General features: G+C 40.0%; 1 protein-coding gene across 9 annotated transcripts in view; it reads left to right on the forward strand.

Moving 5' to 3' along the window:
- Window positions 1-23,693, forward strand: part of LOC119562545 (nipped-B protein) — a 265,532-nt gene that overhangs the window by 62,273 nt on the left and 179,566 nt on the right. The window lies entirely within an intron of this gene.

Consider the following 23,693-nt stretch of genomic DNA (forward strand, 5'->3'; position numbering starts at 1 on the left):
CTCCCCAACCACAATTTTCTCTACAGTGCCGGCTCTATGGCCAACGGTATAATTAGTTATAACGTAGCCAACGAAACCTATCCTATCAAATCAGGACTCCTCCCCCACTATTCATCTGTTCTCTCCAGTGAACTAATAGTCATCAATGGAACTGCAAAAATTGCACTTAACCCCTGGCAAACATGATATCTGCTCCGATTCCCTCTCTACCCTAAAGTCCCTTATTACCTCTCACAACCACTCCCTCAACCATAAGAAACCTCGTCATGGTTCATCGGCATAGTAGGAAACGAGAATGCTGATCAAATAGCTAAAGAGGATCATAAATATCCGCTCACCTACACCCCAAACAACAATGCCAACGATATTTCACACTTACTCAAAAACCACATTAAATCCAAACAAGTTGACATGCACAGAAATGTTTCTACTTGGTACAAACAAATTCTTCAATTTACCCCGCAAACCATCGGTCACATATCTCCAAACCAAATTAGGAATACACAAATACTCATACACCGACTCCGGTTAAGACACACCGAAATCACTAATGCTCACTAGATCGATAGATCCCTCCCCAATACATGCCCGTTCGGCAAAAACTCAACAATTGACCTAAATCACATAATAATCAGCTGCACCTCACTATCCCAACACAGAAGAGATACGTTTAACTCGGTAAACCCCCATTATCACCATGTATATAGGGGGAAGACCGACTTCTCAAAGCGAATCCGGCTTGGCCAGTTACAGTCATACCATTGGTTTGCGATGTCAGACCCGCAAGCATTCTTCGACTACGCTAGCTTTTGCTACTCAATCTAAACTTAGAGCTAAAGGTTTATGGGTATAACTAGAATATGATATGTAACAAATCTCGTTTCCCGTGATTTTTGCTGAAAGTATGACATTATTAAACGATTGTTCTTTTGACAAGTATAGAAAGTAATTGATCGACTTAAAAATGATAAACTTAAAGTTATTTATTTATTTATTTATTTATATTCTGGTTTTGGGACAATTGAAAATTGCCACTAACCACTTAATTTAGCTATAGCTACTGGGCCTTGAGCTAGGAGGATGTTATTTACATGTTTTCTGAAAAAGTGTATTTATATATAGTTATTTACAAAATTTATATATTATTATATAAGCGTATGGCCTTGATGAAATCATTGGCGCTGGCGATATTGGTGGATTTTGGGGATAGGGCATCAGGTGACTTTATGGAGAGGGTGTTGCTTCTTGAAGTTTCATGAACTGGACACTCTAGGAAAAAGTGCCGCACGTTGTTTCGCAGCAGTGCTCGCACTGGGGTGGGGGTTGTTTATTGAGAACATGCTCATGGGTGTATCTTGTGTGTCCAAAACGCAGTCTTAAGAATTTTGTGAGATCTCTGCGGTTGATGTTGTCTTCGGATGGGATGGTGTAATCTTTAATTGATCGTTTTTTTTCGTTGAAATATTTGTAGTGGTCAGATGCGTTTTGCCAGATCGATTCCATTTGTTTTTTGAAAGGATTTTTAATGAATAACTGTGTGTCTGTAAAGTTATAGTTGCATTCCATAACCTGTGGGAATTTGTGAGCTTCTTTTGCTGCTAGGTCTGCTGTGTCGTTACCAGGAATATTGTTATGGCCTGGAATCCACAGTAATATAATCTTTGGTTGGTGGCGGTTAAGGATGTCTCGAATACGAACGGTATGCAAAGATTGGTTATTGGTGTTGGTAACTGAAGTTACAGCAGATAGGGAGTCAGAGCAGATAACCACTTTTTTCTTTTGTTTGTCAGCGTATTTACATGCAGCATAGATGGCTGCCACCTCTGCTGTATAAATTGAGCTGAGTGTCGGAAGAATGGCTGTTTTAATTACAGTTGTTTCGGTCGTGACGCTATAGGATACTCCTTGGGCTGACTTGGAACCGTCCGTGTAGATAAATCCGTAGTTATGGAAGTTTTCCTTGAGAGATATAAATTTTTGTTGGTATACTGTTGGCGGAGTGATTGCCTTTCTTGTATGGTGCAGAGAAAGGTTAACCGTGTCTTTTGAGAAAAACCATGGTGGTGTCTTTTGTTTGTATGGTTTTATAGGTGGCGTAAATGTGCCATTATCTTTGGAAAATCGGAATGCTTTACGTAAGACTGATTGAAGTCTGGGTCTTCGTATAGACTTCTTTATTTTTTGTAGGATGGTTTGGATTGGGGTGTTTGCTGAGAACAGTAATGCCTTGCACATCTTTGCTATGCTCATTTCAAACCTTAGCTCTATTGGCATCAATTGGGCTTCGAAAAGGAGATTGTTGATGGGGGTGGTGCGAAATGCTCCAAACGCCAGCCTTAAGGCTGAATGGTAATTGGCTTTAAGTTTTTTTAAGTACGATGCAGGGCAATTTCCGTAGAATGGGAGGCAGTAGTCGATTTTGGCCATTATTAGGGCATTTGTGAGGCTTATAATAGTCCTTGTATCGCAGTTGTATTTCTGGCTTGCCAACCATTTTATGATGTTGAGACGCTTGGGGCTTGAGACTCGCTGTCAGCAAGTCAATGTGTTCCTTCCATTTGTATCTCTTGGTTATGGTTAAACCAAGAACCTTTATGTGGTCGCTTGAGCTTAGAGGGTAAGCGGTCGAGTTGATTTTGAAATTGCAATTGGTTTTTCTACATATGTGTAAGTGCTTGCATTTGGAGATGGAAAGCTTCGCGCCAGAATAACTACACCAATTTAGGATGTCAGTGAAAAGTGCCTTTATGTTTGCGTTCATGGTCCTTTTCCTGACCTGTCTTACTATAGTGAAGTCGTAGGAAAAGAAGTTGAACTCCTTGTGGATAGCAATCGTGCGGCACAATTTATTGTACGCGATAAGGAAGAGTTTCACTGATAGGGGTGATCCTTGTGGTATGCCATTGTGAAAAAGTTTGCTTTCTGAATATACGTTTCTTATTTTTATGTTTATTCTTCTGTTGCTGAGAAAGTTAATGACATATCTTAGAATTCTAGAACCTATTCGCCATCTGATCAGTTTATCTACTATCGTATGGATTCCAATTTTGTCGTATGCTTTTTCGAAGTCCAAGCTTATTATTGACAAATGTCTTCTTGTCGATAGGGCAGCGTTAGTCTGATGATCCAGCAGTGCTAGACACTCAGATATCGACATACCTTTTCGAAAGCCAAGTTGACGGCTATCGAGGAGCTTGCAATTGGTAGCAAACCACCACAGCCTGTTCGCAACGATTTTAACCGTGACCTTTGCCATGCATGGGTTTAAGGATATGGGGCGGTATGAACTTACTGCTGTCTTTACGGAATTCGGTTTGTGGATGGTTATGACTGTGCTGTTTTTAAATTGTTGAGGTATGTGGCTGTTAAGGATATTGTTGAATAGCTTTATGAGTCTTTGAGTTACAGGGTTTGATAGGTTCTTTAACATTGGGTATGATATTCTATCGCGGCCAGGAGTTTTACCTTTTAGGGAATTTAACGCACTGGAGAACTCTATAAAATTGATATTATCGTCTATCATCAATGCTTCTGCGCACGGTGCTAAGAGAGTAGTTGACGATTACATTTGGGATTTTTTCTGTTAAAAAACTGAGGTAAAATTCTCGTCTGCTGCTTGTTCTGACCAGTAGTTTGCAAAGGTTTGAGCGATTTCCGATTTGCCAGTTATGTTTCGGGATGAATCATTTGGAGAGGAAATGCAGTGGATGTCATGTTTTAGCTTCCTGCCACAGAAAGTATTAATGTTTGACCACATTCTAGCAGTCGTAGAGTTTGGGCTAATTTTCGATGTAAAGGTTTGTAGTGCTATCTTCTTTGATTCTTTTAAATGTCGTCTAAAGAGGGCCTTGGTTTTCTTGAAGTGTATTATATTCTCAGTGGTAATACAGCGCTTTAGCTGATTCCAAGCTCTCTTAAAGTTAATTTGTTAGTTACCAACATTATTAAGATTTTTATGAAAAATTATTAAAAAAGATCCGATTATTAAAAAAGATCCCTTCAAACCTAGCGCTTATATGACAGCTAAAAGATAAACAAAATTCACCTAATTAAGTTTTTTTGTTTTACATTTTTAATTGCCTTTAACAATATCCAACAGGGCTCTGTTCATGCAAGGCAGGCCTTTGGCTTTATAGCCCTACTGTGCGCCGCATGTTAACTTAACGTCCGGTCGTGCAGCCATTAATGTCACATGCATGGTACCAAAACCTATAATCTGTGTAGTGTGTGGGAAACAAATATTTGTTTTACGACTGAGTCCTGGCCTTTTATATGTAGACATAAAGGTTGTTGCAAAACTTAGGTTGATGATCTAAAGGTCGAGCAATTTAAATTTTCATATGCTAGGGGAGGTATCATTATTTAAGATTGGTATTCCTGGTGCTTATTTTGGACGTATGTGCTCTGCCGAATTTTGGCCTGTAAGACATTTTTGATAGACAGTACGAATCTAATTAAAAACAAGGGAGAACGCTATAGTCGAGTACCTCGAGTATCAGATACCCGTTATTCAGCTTAAGGGACCAAAGGGAAATGGAAATATGCAAGCAGCAAAGAGAGATTTAAATCCGCCACCTACCGGCGGTAGACAGATTTAAGCGTTATGGGCGTGGCAAATTTTTTTGGATCAATCGATAGGTATTCACGAGACCAATACATTTCAGTTAAAACTTTTTATCTACCATAAATATTGTGGGCGTTAAAGTGGGCGTGGCAAACTTTTTTTGGGTCAATCGATAGGTATTGATAAGAACAATACATTTCAGTTAAAATGTTTACTATAGCATCAACACTGTAGGAGCCACAGTTTAGGGCGGTCTGTGGGCGTTAGAGTGGGCGTGGCACTCTGCTGAAACAAACTTGCGCTGCGCAGGAATCTCAGGAATCTGCATGCCTAATCCCAGTATTGTAGCTCTTATAGTTTCCGAGATCTCAGCGTTCATACGGACAGACGGTCAGACGGACATGGCTAGATCGACTCGGCTAGTGATCCTGATCAATCATATACAGTGGTCGGCATAAGTATTTTGACAAAATAAAAGTTAAGTATACTCATAACTTGAATTTACTTCTTGTAAACTATAGGCATCAATGGAAAGGTAATTTCAATGCCGTTTGAATGATACAATACATTTCTTTACCCATTCAGTACTTATTGAAAAGGACGAATTTGTGTAAATCAACTTTGAAATTTAAAAAAAAAACTTTTTTCCTCGTCTTGAAAACTTAAATTTTTTGATGCAAAAAGTTTCTTCAAACAAAAATAATAGTAACTGCAAAAAGAATTTTTCAAATTTCATTTTGCTTATATTTTTTATGATTTTTTGAAGGTGACAATGTCGGAAAAAATTTGTATGAAAAAGACAAAAATATGGCTCAAATGCCTGTTTTTAAGCATTTTCAAAAATTCATAAAAAATATAAGAAAAATGATTTTTGAAAAATTCTTTTTGCAGTTACTATTGTTTTTGTTTGAAGAAACTTTTTGCATCAAAAAATTTAAGTTTTCAAGACGAGGAAAAAAGTTTTTTTTAAAAATTTCAAAGTTGATTTACACAAATTCGTCCTTTTCAATAAGTACTGAATGGGTAAAGAAATGTATTGTATCATTCAAACGGCATTGAAATTACCTTTCCATTGATGCCTATAGTTTACAAGAAGTAAATTCAAGTTATGAGTATACTTAACTTTTATTTTGTCAAAATACTTATGCCGACCACTGTATATACTTTATGGGGTCGGAAACTCTTCCTTCTGCCTGTTACGTACTTCCCGACGAATATAGTTTACCCTTTTAATCTACGAGTAACGGGTATAATAACAATAATAATAATTTATTTTTTCATGTTTCCTTTTTTGGACAGATAATAGTAACACCACAGCTAAAGTCGTACCCAACTATTTCTTTTTTCACGTATTTTGTTGTTTTTAAATTTCAACTCTAAATTGTAAACGATCTATTTTGAAGAATTTGGAGTGTTTAGACTCTAATTAATTTTTGTTTTTTTTTTAATGTTTTAAGTCTACCTATGTCTCTTAACAAAAATCATTTTTTGGTAGCGTAGTGGTTAAATATATGAAAAAAATAAAAAAAAAATTTGGACATTTAAAAATAACCTATACAGGTTTTTACTATTGTTAGATAAATATAAACAATTTTTGGTGTGTTTAGTCGAGTGCTTCGACTCTCAGATGCTATTAGATTGATACGTTTTTTTGAATGATATACGCCATTCGTATTTCATGGCTACCGTTTGTTATGCTTAGAAAACTTAAAAATAATCACAATACATCACGCTACATTTTACTTTCTTTCTTCTTATCGGCAAAAAGCATACTAGTAGTTTTGTGGAAAAAGAAATAAAACGATTTTTGTATTACTTTGACATTAATTTTGCGATTCTTCCTATGGCAGCTTTGATATAGTAGTCCGATTTTTTTTTAAACTTTATTCGTAATTCTGAAATAATAAAAAAACAGCTATATACCAGAGTAGACGAGAATACTATCAATATTTATGGCAGCTAAAACATATAGTCGTCAGATATTTGAGCATTTAATTCGAAATTCTGAAATATTAATATACTCCTAGGAGTATAAGTTAATATGTAAAAAAAAACACCGGTGCTAAAACTGAAAAAATTGTATATTGCACAATTTGGCGCTTTCTAACTTATTTACGACTTGCAATAGAGACAAGACCCTTGGAAGGTTTCAACCCTATCTAGATCACAAAAGTTTTGGGTGTTTGTGGACGTTAGATTGGGCGTGGTCAATCGATAGGTATTGAGGAAACCAAAACATTTCAGTTAAAATTTCTAGCGCTACAACTTTACAAATCAAAGTTTTGGGCGTTAGAGTGGGGGTGCCACATAAGCGTAACAAATTTGCGGTGCGTACGAAACTAAGGAATCTTAATTTGATAGTTTCCGAGATAACCGCGTTGATATGGACGATTTTTTGAAGTTAGTTGCAAGCTTTTTTTGGTCAATCGATGGGTATTGACGAGACTAATACATTTCAGTTAAAATTTTTTTTCTAGTATGAAAATTGTGGGTGCCACAGATTTGGGCGGTCTGTGGGCGTTAGAGTGGGCGTGGCACTCTACTGAAACAAACTTGCGCTGCGTAAGAAGCTCAGGAATCTGCACGCCAAATCTCAACAGCCTAGCTCTCATAGTTTCCAAGATCTCAGCGATCATCCGGACAGACAGACAGACGGACAGACGGACATGGCTAGATCGACTCGGCTAGTCATCCTGATCAAGAATATATATACTTTATGGGGTCGGTAACGCTTCCTTCTGCCTGTTACATACTTTCCGACGAATCTAGTATACCCTTTTACTCTACGAGTAACGGGTATAAAAATACGTTCAAAGAAAGTTGGAAATCATTCTATAGAGCCGTCCACAGCGCCCTCTACTTCATCATCTATCCAAAAGAAAAAACTAGTTTCTTTTTTACTGCTTCCTATTAGAATACAAAAGGATTACTAAGTAAGCCGACAAATTAGTAAACTGTTAGTTTTTCCTTGTCTTCCCATGTTATTGAGTATACCTGATTAAAACCGGATATTCTTAATTCCGAAAAATTTCCAAGTAAGTACACAACATAGAGGCTTGATCGTCCGACGAGGTGGAATTTTGATTGCAGTTGACTAACGTTGATTAACGCCTAAAATACTAACCCTTGAGGAAAGAATTGTTATCGAATTTCTTGGTATAAAACTAACTCTCCCCGGTAATTCTATATACATTGGAGGTTTGCTATAAATATTTCTGGCCTAATAATGAAAATGCGAATATTTATCATTTAAAATAGTGTTGTTACTTTTCAAATTGGCATTTTCCAATTCGATTAAAACACCTCCAAAGTGGAAATAAATATATTGGGTGCCAAGGCAGGGATGTACGGCGGATGATCCATCAATTCGGCCAAATCGCCGGTCAAAAGACGCTGTTTTGAGCTGATGTGGGAGCTCGCATTGTGCACAATGATCCCTCTTCTCTTGTTCGTTTTTCGAATTTCTCCCAAGACTTCATGCAAACTGTGGTGTACCGTCATACGATGCTCAAGTGGAATAGTAGACCATTTGGTTTAAAGTGCTTCTTTCACGAACAACCTTCATTGAATTTGAATCGTCTCAAGGGTTGCTGTTTTACTTTGGGCTCATAAGCATAGATCCATGATTCGTCTCCTGTAATCATCTTATAAACTTTTTTCCAAAATTTCTTCTCACCAATCCACACGACCATTTTTTTAAGCAATGGTCTAATTGTGCGGGATCAAACGAGAACAAACCTATTTTACGGCTTGGTGGTCATGAAATATCGATTATTTGCCGTTAAGTGTGACCGCATACTAACAAAATACCACATGTACTATTAACTATTTTACAATACTGGTAATGATTGCTTTTTATTTAAATATATGTATTTAAGGGACAATTTAAAAAGGCGTTTAATTGAACAAAGAAAATATGCGAATAAATACGGCTTGCAAAGCATTTGTAGCTGGCGGGGAAAATGAGATTAGCTTAAATACAGATTCTTTATAATACTCACTGATATCCTTTTGCTACCTATTGCATTTCCATTTCTTTAACAGATTTTACGCTTTTCATTCAAACGGCAAAAATAAGTTCAAACTACAAACTAATTATACCCGTTATTCGAGTAAAAGGGTATACTAGATTCATCGGAAAGTATGTAACAGGCAGAAGGAAGCGTTTCCGACCCCATCCTGAGCTTCTTACGCAGCGCAAGTTTGTTTCAGTAGAGTGCCACGCCCACTCTTACGCCCACAAACCGCCAAAAACTGTGGCTCCTACAGTTTTGATACTAGAATAAAAATTTAAACTGAAATGTATTGTTCTCATCAATACCCATCGATTGATAGATAGATAGATTAATAAAAAAGAAAGTTTGCCACGCCCACTTTTACGCCCACAAACCGCCCACAAACTTCAAAAAATCGTAAATATGAACGTGGATATCTCGGAAACTATCAAAGATAGAGAATTGGGATCTCAGATTTAGATTCCTAGCCTTGTGCGCAGCGCAAATTTGTTACGCAAATATGCCACGCCCACTCTAACGCCCACAAAAAGCTGAACTGTATTCGTCTCGTCAATACCTATCGATTGACCCAAAAAAAAAATTTGCCACGCCCACCCTAACGCCCATAACGCTTAAATCTGTCTACCGCCGGTAGGTGGCGTACTTCAATCTCGCTTTGCTGCTTGCTTATCTCCATTTCCCTTTGGTCCCTTTAGCTGAGTAACGGGTATCTGATAGTCGAGGCACTCGATTATAGCGTTCTTCCTTGTTTTGATTTTGTTGAAATTGGATTCCTTTGTTTAAACAAATTCATATAAATGTTTAAACAAATAATTCACGGCTTTTCCGTGACCCTAAAAAAATGGCAAGTAGCTCCTGCATCAAAATCGGCTTGTCACAAAAATTTAAAAAATAGTTAGAAGACGCGTGATAAGTATAAATTGGGACAAAAATCGAGCTAAAACTGCCCCAAAATTCAAATTGTTAAAAAAAATTTTTTTTTTTAATTTAAGTAGGAGTCCACATGTCCATGCTTCCTTCACACCCATCTCTGCAGGGATATGCTTATACTTCCATCGTTCTTTGCTACTATTTTCCCACCTCTCTTGCTACTTGACAATGGTAACCAGTAATTTACGCCCTTGTTGCCTCGCCATGAACTTGCTCGTTTCCCTGCCTTTGATTCAGATTCATTCTGCATCCGTTATGTTAAGCAACCACGACTACGTCGTCCGCCAATATGGGATCCCAAGGATCCCATCGAAATTGGCATTCCACAACAGTGGACCTTCAACTTATCTTTGGGCGACTCCACCACTGGCGTTAACACTGATGCCCAGGACCGCTTTTATGGTGTTCTGTAGCTCCGTGGTTTTAGGGTCGGAATCTTTGTTTAGAAGGATAGGGAGTTCCCTCATAGCTGTGCGCCTCACACCCTGTACGGCTTGTCCTAGCTCATTCAGCTGCGGCTCAGTCCTTGCTTTTTTGAGGATGTCGGCGTAGGACACTCCATCAGCGGTTGCGATGACTATCGCGTCGATTCGTGGCGGCCGTACTTCGGGCCTCCTGACCTTCTGCTTTAACTGCTGTCATTCCTTTGGGCATCGGTGTCGGTGCCTTGTGCATCACTTTGGATCAGCTAGCGATTTCCCTGTTTCTTGACCCTTGGGTTGCTTACTGTTGCCGCTTGCAAGCTCTTCTGGTTGTCCTGGATTTTTCCTTGGATTTTTTTTGCATAACAGACAGGACCTCTCTCTATAGGTAGTCGATTTCATCAACTATGTCCCTCATTGAGTTTGTAATGGATCGCTTTCCTTCCTCAGCTCCCTGGCCTCCAATCCCAGGTACTTCAACTGTTTGTCTGCTCTTTATCGACAGCATTTTTGCCTGCCTGCCTTCGCACTCCGCCCTTTTTTTCTGGCGATCTCGCCATTACGCTGTTCTTCCTATGAGGGTCAGATTCGTTGTTGGCCATATCAGGGAGGCGTATGAAGGCCTCGACATTTGCCGGCGCCGACAGGTCTTTGTTCGCAGGCGTGGCTCCATGTACAACTGTGTTGTGGCCCCGGCCCCCAGCTTGCCATTTCCCCGCCTGAGGAATTCAGTGCACGTGCACTGGTAGCTCAGGAAAATTGAACCTTTCTCCGCAGTAAGCTGCTATTTTTACAATCAGACTTTAAAATTGTAAATAAATTTTAAACTAAAATTTTCTAAAATAATAATTTTTTTAAATAAAACTGAATAAAATTTGCAAAAATGAATTTTTTAAAGATACCGCTTAATAGTTCTCTACATGCAACGGCTCGCAATTATGTGTATATAGCACCCGCAGTCCCTCTCGCACAAGTGCTTGCCACCACTAACGACGTTTTTGCGAAGTAAAAGCGCGATTGAACATATTTAGCAAAGACTACACAAACAAGGAGAGGAACAGTAGAAACGAAAGATGCCTTCCCTCCCTCACCATCGAACGGCCCCTGCCAGGCCGCCAAAACCTGTTTGAGAAAAAAGGTGGAAAAAAGGTCCCCAGCTGATGTCTAGGTGCGTCCGCACTCTCTCTTCATAGAACTCTTTCGCCCACATATTATAACGACGGATCAGGGCTCGCAATTTGAGTCCTCACTGTTTGCAAATCTTGCCAAATTGATTAGGGCTGAAAGGATTGAAACAACTGCTTATCACGCACAATCAAATAGAATGCTAAAGCAATGGCATCGCACCCTGAAGGCGGCTCTGATGTGTAACTCTCACATAGTTTGGCCTGATCTTTTACCCACAGTACTGTTGGGCTTTCGTTCGACTTTTACGGCGAACCTGCAAGCATTGCCTGCTGAAATGATTTTCAGCACTACCATTCGTCTCCCATATGATCTATTCGATCCGCATACAACATACAACAACCAACATCGTCTTAGTGAAGAATTCGGGCAGTTAAACCTACTCCTGCTGCCTATCACACGGAGCCCTAAAATTTTTGCTTCAAGGATATGAAAACTTGCACACTAGGGCGGTCCATATTTGTATGGGCATTTTTAAGGTTCTACTCTCATCTACCTATAAGGTACGCATTGAGGAATTTACCAATCGAAATGTTTTTAAAAAAAAGGGGTCACGTCCGTTAAGAAACCACCTGAACAGGCATATAATGGACCTCGTCGTATAGATGACAAGGTATATATTGTAAACATGGATGGGCGGGAGAAGGCTGTATCCATTGATCTGTTAAAAGCTGCATTTCTCGCTGCCATTGACTTCATAGAAAACGACCATAAAGTTTTCGGCCACCCATAAGTTCTTGAATTTGAAACCCTAGTGATTCTTTACCATCCGATGAAGTCACTGGATAAACAGAAGTAAAGGGCTAATATATTATTGTTGACTTAGAAACATCATACATTCTGATTAAATGAGGAATTTTCTGAAAGAATTTGACGGAATTGTACTCAATGGACACCATGTTAGTCTCCAGTTCATACAATCAACACTTTTTTGATGTAATGGAGTTAATATTAAAACATCTAGTCATGGAAACCGTACGGATACCTGGGTGTAGAGCAATGATACAGTTATGGAACGAGTTGATACTTGTGCTTGTCATCGAATTTTGGATTATAAAGAGGAGGCACTCAACATAAAAATGTAATATAATCTACAGTAAAAATTAAAAAAAAGAAAAGCTAAAAAATGTATGTGTACATATTATATGTTTTAAAGGAGGCTGAAAAAGGTAAATTTGTGCAAATCTGAGGCAAATCGTCAAATCCAGAAACTTATATTCCACATATAAAAAAACATGTTAACGATACCAACTAAATTTAATAAATATGCTATTATGCTACTAAATATACATCTGACTTTTTAGTTACAGTTAAAATTACAGGTACGGAAAAGGAGAATATTTTCTAGAGTTGTACTGCGAGCTTATTGCGTTGCCGTGATTTCATTCCTAATCATGGCACGTGTTAAACGTAGCAGTCACCATTGCATTGGCGTGCGGTCTTGGGCATGTGACTTTTATGACGGTCAGGTAATGAGCTTAATGATGTATTAATATGCTAATTGTCCCAGCGTCCGATTTTTTTAACCACTCGCAACATTTATGTTGACGGCCAGTTGTAGTTCTTGCCACTTCCCCGTACCTTGAGAGAATCCGTTCTCTCTTACTATTGTGGCCATGTTGCATACAGCAGACCAATTATCTTCTGATTTGAGTGGTGGACCCACAGTCATGCTCAAATTTCATCGTCCATTTCCGAATCTCGGACAGACAAGATAACACGTGTTCTGCGGCTACCTTATCAGAGTGAACAGTACGGATAACGTTCATACTTAAACCTATTCAGATAGTATTTAAAGCATCCATGTCCTGTCAACAGTTGCGTTAAGTACAAGCCCATGCTTCCGTCCAAGCCATCTCTGCAGTTCTGGGATAAGCTTATACGTCCATCGTCCTTTGCTACTATTTACCCACCTCTCTTGCCACTTAGCAATGGTAAGTTCTATGCACCTTATCCGTAGGGATTCAGCATTTGAAACCCCTGTGCTGCCTGCGCTGATATCAGGTGATTCCACTGGTAGCAGGTCAATCGGTATGACTCCCGATATTACCAAAGCCGCGTCATTGGATACCGTGCGGGACGCACAGTATACCGGCAGGGCACACAATCTCTGTACGGAGTCGCCATCTTGCATATAAATTTCATTTTTAGTGGCTCGGGCCCATAGCGTACATCAGCGTCGATGTGACAACGCTAAGCAGTAATCTACGACCTGGTTACTCCGTTCCCCGAGTGTTTGCCTGGCCATTAGCGTACGCTAGATGTTCTTTGAAAGGAAGCCGGTGGTCGATCATGACATCCAAGTATTTTAGGCTTGGGCGAGATGTAATTGTGGCTTCTCCAATTTTGATAGTAGCCGCCTGGACTTTCTTCCTGGTACTAATCAGAAGTGCCTCAGTCTTGTGCGCTGCCAAAGCGAGTCCCTTGGAATTGCGCCATGCGCTTGCTTGTTTTCCTGCTTCGATGCAGATTCTTTCTGCATCCGAAAGGTGTTTGGCAACCACGACTATGGCTACGTCGTCCGCCAAGACAATAAGGCGTGTCCCTTCAGGCATCGTACATGGCATTCCGCAACAATGGAACTGAACAACTGATCCATGGGGGACTCCCCCACTGACTCTGTGTGATACTTGCTCATAGTCAGTTTCATCCAGTAGTAGACGGTCTTTGAAATAACTCGATATTACTATCTGTATATATGTACATTAGAACATTTAGGTTGTTCAATGCATTTAATGTGTGGTGCCAGCTAGCGGAGTTGAATGCTTTCTAACTTCCAACGGTGCAGCTATGCAGTAGTGCTTAGAGCCGTTCAACCACCTTTTCCCCTCAATGGTCTTGTCTGCGATTTCGCACAGTTGGCTGAGACATCGAATGTAGGTAGACCCTTCTAAAAGCCATACTACGGCAAGGGCACTTTCAATCCGTGAGTGGCTTATTCTTTCGAGAATCTTACCCACAGTATCTAGCATGCACAGGGGCCTATATGAAGAAGGCTCTTTCGCCGGATTGTCTTTTTCGATATGATAACCAGCCGCTTCGTTTTCCAGCGACAAGGAAACACACCCTCTGTTAGACATGCGTTATACATGGTATCATACTCTTTTGACAGAGTAATTCCTTTCCGCTCCATTAAAGGATCGGCTGGAGTAGGAAATAGCCCGCTCCCCATAGTCGGAACGTTGTGCGAGGATAGCACCGAGGCCGTAATTACTGGCATTTTTTTGGAGCACAAACGTTTTAAAGAAAACTTGACATGGCAGGATCGGATCAGTTACTAGCTTGGACTTGACGGCATCGAATACTTGTTGGTGACCGTCCAATTTTGCTTTCTTCCGGAGGGGGACGTTCAGCGGTTGTATTATCGTGGCGAAGTCTAGTATGAACCGCCTATACCACGAAGCCGTTACTAGATACTGTCGCAGCTCTTTAACGTTTGCCGGTGGTTTAAGCTGGGATATGGACGGTACCTTCTGTGTCCGTTTCTATGCCCTGATATCTAATTCGATGCTATAAATATTGCAGCTCCATTCTGAAAAAATTACACTTATCAGCGATTACTTTCAGATTTCCTGCCCGCAGTCCCCTGCTCTGCGTCTTCATTATCCAAATAGCAGAATAAACAGTATGGATAATATTCATACTTATTTCTCTTCAAATAGTGTTTGAAGCGTCCATGTACTGTCAACAGTTGCGTTAAGTAGAACCCCACATGTCCAAGCTTCCTTCCCAGCCTTACCTGCAGTTCTGGGATAAGCTTATACGTCCATCGTCCTTTGCTACTATTTACTTTTCCGGAGGGCATCTGCAGCTGCGACCGCTGTGCTAACTGTGCGAAAAAATGCTGATTCCGCTGCTAGCAGGTCGATTGGTACAATGCCTGATATTACCAACGCAGCGTCTTGGGACACCGTGGGAAACGCACAGCTTACGCACAGGGCATATAATCTCTGTATTAACTCGCATGCCTCCATGAAACTTATATGTTTAGTGGCATGGATCCATATGGGAGCAGCTTAAATCAGAGTCGATGTGACAACGCTAACCAGTAATATACGCCCTGGTTGCGTCGGTCCCCGAGTATTTGCCATAACTGTCGAGATTGCGATCGCGGTCCTACTTACTTTGCCACTAGGAGGATAGCCGGTGGCCAACCATGACACCCAAGTATTTTAGGCTTGGGCGAGATGTAATTTTGATAGTAGCACCCCCACTTTCTTCCTGCTACTAATCAGAACTACCTTAGTCTTGTGCGCTGCCAAGGCGAGTCCCGTGGAATCGAGATATAAGCTTGCTCGTTTCCCTGCTTCGTTGCAGATTCTTTCTGCATCTGAAAAGTGTTTGGCAACCAAAGCTATGGTACATACGTCGCCCGTGAAGCCAATAGGACGCTTTAGGCTTCGTGGTCCTAGGGATACCATCGTACATGGTTATTCACAACAATGGGCAGTTTCCTGAGGCATCGATTGTAGATAGACCCTTTCGAAATCAATAATGCATCTCTGAGAGACCGTTGACTTCGACAAGGGCGCCTTCGAGCCGTAAGTGCATTATTCATTCGAGAATTTTACCCAGAGTATCTAGCATGCACTTTATATATCTAGATTATTGTATATATACAACTTTTTACAGTGTAGTTATTTTTGGGTAGTTTCTCTCGCCGCTCATTCGCTGGCTTATGCAGATAACGCTGTGGATCTTATCAACATGCTCAAGCTCAAGATAAGCCATCGAATAAACGGTTATGTTAACACGAGGCGCCAGTCAATTATGCTGTACCTCTTTATAAGCTTTAACTTTAAGCGCAGTTCCTAAGTCAATCTCAACGAGAATAGAACGTATAATAAAACTCTGTCCAACAATTACATAAAAGCAGAGCTCGCAAATAACTGTTGACCGTTTTTCTTCTCGTGCTCTCGTTGCGAGCAAAACCGAAAAAGGTCCTACTGTCTCGCTCTCGCTCTGAGCAAGAGTCACTTGCTGTCATCATTTATGTTTTCTGTTGAGCGCTTTTCGTTGAGCTCGTTGTATGTTGCTCCTTAATGAGCAGTGCGTAAAGAGCGGAACGAGAAACGCTCGCACAATGACAGTCAACAAAAGACCGATTGACCGAAAAACTCAAGGCAAACGGTCTTTACATTTACTTTCGTTGTTGTGAAAAAGAAATAATATAATTTGTTTAATACAACATTTTAAATGCATTTTCAAATGTTTTGGTTAACAAGTTCCATTTCGATTCCATATTCTATATAACAAATTGATATCAAAAAGCAATAAAAAGTTTCTGAATATGTTGTTTTTACATTTTATTTTAACATTTAACATTTTTTTATATATTATGTGTTAAGCTTTATAACTAATAAGGCGTTCAGATTCTCTGCACTAATCGAACTTCTTCGTTCACTTAATATAAAGTGTAAGGCTGAGAATGCCCGTTCGGCTGCAAAACCGACGATTAACGATTTGCTTGCCTGTGCGTGTGAGTGTATACCAATACATACGCAAAAGACCGTTTGCCTCACCTGAACAGGACAAAACGGTCCTGGAACAACCATAACAAAACAGAATAGAAAAAAAGGTTTTGCTCTGAGCGCGAGCGAGCTCATTCAAGAACGCATAAATCGGTTGCTCTCTGAGTCTTTTCGTAGAGTCAGGAAAAGACACATATTTCCAGACAACGAGAAACGGTCAACAGTTATTTGCGAGCTCTGCATAAAAGGAAAACTTCAATTAAAATAAAATAAAATTAAAATAAATTAAATTTAAAATTAAATAAAATAAAATAATTACTTAAATTAACTACACATAATTTGCAGAGGGGCCTATATAAAGAAGGCTCCTCCTCCAGATTGTCCCCTTTTGGTATGAATACCAGCCGCTGCGTTTTCCAGCGACTCAACATACTCAGCGCTCTACTCTTCCCTCTTCTCTACATGGCTGCTTCACAGGCTAACTTGGTGTAGTTGGCGATGTGGTTTGCGCGTTCTTCTGCTGAACCACTTGCGGAGAGGTCTTTAAATAACAACTGTACCATCTCGACATCTAGCATTACTGTTTTGTACCCTGTTACGGTCTTAGGATCTAGTGGTGGGCCGTTTCTCCCCTTTATTGAGCAGATTATTGATGCATGGTCGCTACCCGTATAGGCGTCACTACCTTCGACTCCGTGTCCAAACCGGGGCTCCCAAATGTGAGGTCAATGGTACTGGCTTTTGAGAACGTCGGTTTTGTTCCGGAGTTCAGCAGCACTAGTTCGAGTGCTGCGAAACTCTGGAGTAGCGCTGCATTTCGCAGTTTCTTGCAGAGCATGGAGCAGGCCTCTGCTTTGTTGCTCGCTACCGCCGCAGTTGTAGCAGTTCTGACGTCAACATTGCTGCCCAGGACCGCTTTCATGGTGGTCTAAAGCTTCGCGGATTTAGGGTCAAATACTTTGTTCAGAAGGATTAGGAGTTCCCCCACAGCTGTGCGCCTCACAGCCTGTACTGCTTGCCCTAGCTCCACCAGCTGCGACTCAGCCTTTACTTTTTAAAGATGTCGGGGTTCGACCCACCACTAGCGGTGGCGATGACTATCGCGTCGTTTCGTGGCGTCCGTACTTTGGGCCTCCCGACCTTCTGCTTTACCTGCTGCTATTCCTCTGGCTTCTTCCCAGGTCTTTGGGGCTTACTGTTGCTCTCTGTCTCATCGTGCTTCCCCTTCATTGCAATTTTACTGGCATCGCGTGCCGGTGTTTGTTGATTGCCTTTTTTTGCTAGAGCAGCTAGCGATTTCCATCTCCATCCATCTTTACTATTTTGGAAGCATCTGGGCCACTTTCATCTCCTGCTGGGGAGGCGTTAGGCTGCGTGCCTTCGAGGACTTCAAAATTTGAAAGAAAATTTAAATCTAAAATTAAAAAAATTAGCTTGTATTCCGTTACTAGGTTTATCAGAAAGTATATATCTGGTAGAAGTAAGCGTTTCCCCGACCCTATAAAGTAAATATATTCTTGATCAGCATCCCTAGCCGTGTCCGTCTGTACGTCTGTCCTAGCGCCCACAATCGCCATTAACGCCAGCCTCAATAAAAACTTACTTAATAAGGCGCGGACGAGATTTGGGTAGACTTTGAGCTTCTTCTTGTTGAGGGACAGAACAAGTTCCTCGGAAAATATGCTTAAAATAGATCGAGTTAGCCTTCCATTTTTTTTTATAGATTTACCATCAGCCTTGTCTAAAAATATAAGAAAATTAAAAAAATATCGATAAGAAATTTGCAAACTTTTGTTTTCGGTCACTTGATTTATTTTATTTTGTTGTAAAAAATTATTTAGAAAAATATACCACACACTATTTATGTATTTTTTTATTATTTATTAAAACATTAATTTATTTTGCAGATGCGGAAAAAAATAACAATTTTCCAGGGACTGAAAATTAGAGATGTTTGAGATTTTTATTTAAATAGCCATGTTTGTTTACTTACACAAAAACAAAAATTGTGCTTTAATGTTATTAATACAAACAAACATAAGTTATAAAAACAAACATCTCTTATTTTTGCTCCCTAGGAACTTTGCAATCAATGAGATTTTTAAATTTTTTCACAGATTCATTCATTTGTTTATATGCATATATATTTGCATATATGCATCATTTGTTTTTTTTTTCAACGTCAAAAATTAATATTTTTCACAGCTATTTTTTTTTCCGCCACGTGTTTTTTTGGGGATCTTGTATTTTCCATTTTTTTTAATATACATTAACTTGATTTTAATCTCACTGTTTAAATAAATACTGGTTCCGCTAATCCGTTGTTGCTCTGTTTTTTTGGCATGTCCCGTTTTGTCCATGCATCTTGCACATAAAAGCAAGGTATCTATGACATCCGACTATGCAAATCGTTATATAAAAATATTTTTAAGACTTCACATATTAATAAATAATATTAATAAACATATAAATTTTCCGACCCCATAAAGTATACATATTCTTGATCAGGATCACTAGCCGAGTCGATCTAGCCATGTCCGTCTGTCCGTCCGTCCGGATGAACGCTGAGATCTCGGAAACTATAAAAGCTAGGCTATTGAGATTTGGCGTGCAGATTCCTGAGCTTCTTACGCAGCGCAAGTTTGTTTCAGCAGAGTGCCACGCCCACAAACCGCCCAAAACTGTGGGTCCTACAGTCTCAATACCTATCGATTGACCTAAAAACAGTTTGCCACACCAACTTTAAAGCCCACAAGCCGCCCACAAACTTCAAAAAATCAAATATAAACGTGGATATCTCGGAAACTATCAAAGATAGAGAATTGGGATCTCAGATTTATATTCCGTAGCATTGTACGCAGCGCAAATTTGTTACGCGAATATGCCACGCCCACTCTAACGCCCACAAACGTCCAAACCTGTGGCGCCCACAATTTTCATGCTAGATTAAACATTTTAACTGAAATGTATTGGTCCCGTCAATACCTATCGATTGATCAAAAAAAAAAGTTTGCCACTCCCACTCTAACGCCCATAACGCTTAAATCTGTCTACCGCCGGTAGGTGGCGCATTTCAATCTCGCTTTGCTGATGGCATATCTGCATTTCCCTTTGGTCTGAGTAACGGGTATCTGATAGTCGATGTACTCGACTATAGCATTCTTCCTTGTTTTTGTGTGTATACACCCTTCAGTTCCAAAAAAAAGTTTCAGTTGTGAATACCGCGGGACATGTCCCCTTGCACGAGTGAAGAACAAGTGACACTCCATATAGACAATTGTATGGGCTGTGGAAGTGATAATTCAAATGAAAATTTTTCGAAGTCACTCGGGATTTCACTTGTTCCTTATACTCATTTGTTGTATGACCTGTCACGTACCGGTGACACGTCCCACGTGAAATCACTTGTGAAAATCAGAATATTTCTAACTCGCCCACACTCTCCTTCAAAGTGTACAGTTCGCAGACCTTATGCTCCAGATTGTTGACACGCTCGTTCACCTTATCTCTGTCGGATCGTATCGTGGCCACCTCAGCCTCCTCGCTCGCGACCCGCTCTCCCACCAGCTTTAAATCAGCTGCGATTCCATCCAAACGAGTCAAAAGGCCACCGAGAATACGCTGCTTTGCGTGTTGGGCCAGGCCAGGGAGTTTTAGGTTTTACTTTTGGAGACGCAAGTTGAGCAGCTCTAGCAGCTGAGATGACGGCGCATCGGACACCCGCTCATTGGTGATCCCGTTGCAGTTGTTGTTGTTGCTGCGCAGACGCTTGGTAGATGGAGCCAAGGTCACAGACATGATAACTGCGTGTTAGAATAAATATTTGAATTGAAGAATATTGCCCCCGTCAATACCTACTACATTTTGCCACGGCACTATTCTGCCCAAAATAAAAGCTAGAAAGTTGACAGCAGGGTGCCAGGGTTTAATCGCAGTTTTAACTATTTAATAGTTTAGCTTTCTGAAAAAAACTTACATTTTTATTTGTCCGCCGGCGGAATCGAACGCGAGTCTCTCGAGTAAGAAGTGAACAGACTACGTACCAGTGTCGCACTTAAATCACGTTCGGCAAACTGAGCATTGTTATATAGTAAGTGGTAGAAGAAGACTGTTAAGTCATTACGATTATTTAACGACGATCCTTAATTAACTCCAAATAATTAAGCCGAGATTATTAATTTAACTTTATAAGCAAGCTTTATTCTGACTCCTCTGCATATTTTGGCTTTTACGGAAACTTGGCTGAAACCAGAGATATCTGACTCTGAAGTTTTGGCAGACAACTTTAATGCCTATAGGACCGATCGCTCCTCACGTAGGGGAGGCGGTGTGCTATTTGCCGTTACCACTAGCCTAACATCCGAGAGAATTCCTAACGATTTTAGTAAGGCCTTTGACTCTGTCAACCACTCTCTTCTATTCTTCAAATTAAATTAGCTTGGGTTTCCATGTAAGCTATTAACTTGGATTTCAAGTTGGTAGGACTCAGAGGGTTGTATTCAAGAACGCTGTTTCAAAATTGATCTTCGTGACATCTGGAGTGCCTCAGGGTAGTCATTTGGGTCCTTTTCTGTTTACTTTGTTTATTAACGATCTTCTCTCTACCATAACACATTCTCGTGTACTAGTGTATGCTGATGATGTTAAGCTTTGTTTATCATATAACGATATAGCGTCGGGTTTCAACTTACAGTCAGATATTGATTGTTTTCAGGGATGGTGTGAGTACAATCTTTTAAATCTGAACTGCCTGCAACGTTATGACTTTTTATAGGGGCACTCCCACTTTTGTTAGTTACTCTCTTCAAAATACGTCACTCGACCGTAATTATTCCGTTAATGACTTAGGCGTTCTTCTGGACCCAAAACTTAAATTTGACTACCACATAATGTCCATTGTCAACAAAGCCATGAGTGTTCTTGGATTTATAAAGCGTTGGTCAAAGGAATTTGATGACCCTTATACAACCAAATTATTATTTACCTCCCTTGTCCGTCCTATTTTGGAATATTGTTCTTCGGTTTGGAGTCCACAATATCAAGTGCATATTGACCGTATTGAGTCGGTACAAAAAAAATTTCTTCTTTTTGCCCTTCGTAGTTTGAACTGGGATCATAACGTAAGGCTACCTTCCTATCAGAGTAGATTACTATTGCTTAATTAACCTACACTTGTAAATCGTAGAACAATGCTTGGTACTATTTTTATGCAAAATCTTATAATAGGTGATATTGATTCTGTAGAACTTGTAAACCGCCATACTTTCAATGTTCCTGTTAGACTAACACGATATTATTATCCTCTAAATTTGCCAAGATGTACATCAAATTTTTGTCTGCATGAGCCCTTTCGCGTTCTATGTAATAATTATAAAAACCTTTATCATTTAATTTGCACTTCAACTTCTATCCCGGTATTAAAAACTAATATTTTAACTCATTTGCTTCATTCTTAGTTGCTTCTTTTATTTTCATGTGTGTCCCGTCTGTATTTGTTTTTTGTATCTTCCTCGCGAACTCGCATTTTTTGCCCAAATTGCGTAATTGCCCCCGCGCGTAACAAGCACGTGCTTGCTGTCGTTGGGCCACTTGTTTGTACTGCTCGTAGTGCATCATCGTCCATGAATCCTTACCTCAGACAACCCTGGCATGAACTCGAACCCGCAACAGCTCACACCACAGCCAGACGTCTTAACTATTCGGCCACGCGTGCTTCTTGTCATACAATGACTAAAGAGGGCTATGGTGCTTTTGGTCCAGCTTTACGCATACCAATAACGTTTATTCTAATCTAAACTCTTTTAACAACCGTTTGAACAATTTGGTAAATAGAAAACTGAAACTAATAAGAATAAAAATTAAATAAATTTTAAAAAAAGAAAAATAAATAAACAAAGGGTACACTTGCCGTGGCGTGGGCTCGAACCAGGTACTTTTGTACGATTGTTTATTGACCGGACGTCTTTACCATCTAGACCACCATCAAAATGTATAAAAAAAAGTCACTTTTCCCTTAAAATATGGGAATTTCTTTACAAAATTTAAGTAAGAATTTACCATTATTTCAAGAAAAAAAAATCAAGAAAAATTCGCCATTAGTTAAAGAAAAAGTTTCGCTACTTCCTCTTCTTCTTTACAAAAAAAAAATATGCCGAGATTCCGTAAATTTTAGAAACCTTAAACTTTATTTCTTAACTCAAGAAAATATTTATTAAATCAATGGCGCTTTAAAATCACGGGCGATTTTCTAATATTTATGGTGATTTTGATGCAAATAAAATGGTATAATACAAAGAAATGTCAATATACGGTGCGTATGCAATGCGATAAGAGACGAGAGTGAAACCTGCATTAGGCAATTGGCGGACCGAAAGCTCTCGATCTAAAGATGTGAAGATAAGCTAGGCCCGTTGAAGTCGAGCTGCCGAGAAAGAATCGGCTTGCGACCAACTAAGGCTGCTGCCTGACCCGACATTCTCCTCCCAGTCGGGCCTGGCTTCCAGGATGACGGCTTTGGTAGCAAAACAAATGAAGACAGTCAAGACGCATTTTACTGTAGCCTTATTGCGAACTTGTTTAAGATGGCCCACAAAAATATACGCCACTCCAAAGACTTGGCAGCCGTTGACTCTTTGTTCCGGAAGATCAGCCATAATGTGCTATAGTAACCGAGGCTTGGACCGGAAACATTTGGGCACCGTTTTCCTCCCCCCAACTGGCCAATGTTGAAATCGAATGATATCTGAAAGAGCGCAAGGTCACGTGTGTAGATTTCGCTCATGAACACCGACAATTATCGCTACAGTTACTGGATGACAAGGCAGCATAATTGGATGACGACTATCAAAATCCAACGGTGAATTCTTCAGACGCCAGTCTACACGCAGAAAACCAAACTTGTCCATGAAAGGAGAGTGTGATGCAAGTACGCTGGACGACGATATCTTCTTTCTATTCTGAAGCGACCAAAAAATGCACACGTTGGACCAATCGCAATAACCTTTGGGTTCCAGACTTAATGTCGCCGGCGCTCTTGTGGCGAATTCGATGACAAAACAAACTTGTGCACATAAGCAACTACCCGCTGCAGTGCTGAGAAAGAATA

This window comes from Drosophila subpulchrella, unplaced genomic scaffold, assembly GCF_014743375.2.
Source record: "Drosophila subpulchrella strain 33 F10 #4 breed RU33 unplaced genomic scaffold, RU_Dsub_v1.1 Primary Assembly Seq57, whole genome shotgun sequence".
In the NCBI taxonomy this organism is placed as follows: Eukaryota; Metazoa; Arthropoda; class Insecta; order Diptera; family Drosophilidae; genus Drosophila; species Drosophila subpulchrella.